Genomic DNA, 1,526 nt, shown 5'->3' on the forward strand with positions numbered 1-1,526 from the left:
ATCGACTAATCGTGGCAGCCCTATTTGGGTTGTTACCAACATCTGGTGAAAATTTCATGTCATTAGCACCTCTAGTAATATATTTACTGAGAAAAATGGTGACGTGTTCAATACTTATTTTACCTGCTGTATACTAACGTTAGCGTCAGACGTTATGAATCCAGTCTGAGATGCTTTCTTACTTATTTTCTTAATCAGATCTTCTTTCTGAGCAGTGCTTTCTCCACTCTGTGTGATTGGTTCATATCTGTACATATGGATGGCTTTTAGAGCCGACGACAGCTAGCYGGCTAGCAAACTAGTAGCTTCTCTTCTAACCAGCTCCTGGAACAACAGCACTCTGAGCTGCCCTTCTTTCTCTTGGATATTTAGCTGAAATGATCCATTCCCAGTTAAATTAAAAAGATGAACAGCTTTGACGATCATCTGGTCTGATTTTATGACAACCTGAATGCGCAACTGGTGTTTACTCAATCAACATGAAAAAATAAAAATAAAAAGCTTCTCCTCCTCCGACCTTTCACTACAACACCGATTCAATATTGAGTAAAAACAACTATATTTCCAGCTATCACTGTTGTTTATATCTTCACTATGACATGGAGTGCAGCGGGTGTTCAGACGGACAGATTATAATATTTTAGAATCAGCAGCGCTGCGTCTTCAGCCAGTTACTGCTTGGTCTGAAACCGGAGAGACACTCAGGTCCACCGGACGACTGCGCAGCAGCTGACGACCATTTTTACAGCTAAATCTACAGAGGGGAAGAACGATATTAGGCTACCAACTGCCTGATTCTCAATAGTTAGTAGATAGTAGCTCAATAGTAGCTTATGGACGCATGTCTGTTTTTGCCGTTCATCATGGAAAAAAGGGGTGGTCTGAGGTGCGTGACGTCACGTGCAAAGGGTCAATACTGGTTTTATCGCTACAAGCTAAATGCTAGCCCACGAATGGGGTGCGGAGGGTAAAAAGTCCCAGATGATGACGTCATTGAGAACCATCTATAAGTTGTGTCATAGTTTAGTCCCTTTATTGTTATTGTAATTTAATCCAAACATCTATAGAAACACTGAAAAAGGTAAAGCTACCAYTTATTGTTTGTTTACTTTTACAGAAGGAATGAGTAGACGCCTGCTAACGCAGACACACACAGACCCACAGTCACATCTCAAACAACCAAAATGAACCAATTATACTCAATGGCTGTGTTGGTATTTCACTCATCAATGCAATCCTGGTTTTACTAACAATTAAACAACTTAAAAACAGTGACTAATAGTCACACACACACACACACACACGTTTATTCTTGAACACTGTGGGGACCGTCCATTGACTTCCATTCATTTTTTTAGACTTTATAGCCTAACCCTGACTGACCATATACCCTAAAATTAACCTAAACCCTGGTCCTAAACCTAACCCCACACCCGTCATTTGCATTTGGACCCGTGGGGACTGGGCATTGGTCCCCACGATTCACTGCGGTCCCCACGAGGCTGCTTTTTTGGGAAAATTTTCCC

General features: G+C 41.5%; 1 protein-coding gene across 1 annotated transcript in view; it reads right to left on the bottom strand.

Annotated features, from left to right (window-relative positions):
* LOC106531143 (neural cell adhesion molecule L1) overlaps positions 1-1,526 on the bottom strand; it is a gene marked incomplete at its 3' end in the record, with an annotated part of 69,753 nt that overhangs the window by 22,536 nt on the left and 45,691 nt on the right.

This window comes from Austrofundulus limnaeus, unplaced genomic scaffold, assembly GCF_001266775.1.
Source record: "Austrofundulus limnaeus strain Quisiro unplaced genomic scaffold, Austrofundulus_limnaeus-1.0 Scaffold601, whole genome shotgun sequence".
Lineage (NCBI taxonomy): Eukaryota > Metazoa > Chordata > Actinopteri > Cyprinodontiformes > Rivulidae > Austrofundulus > Austrofundulus limnaeus.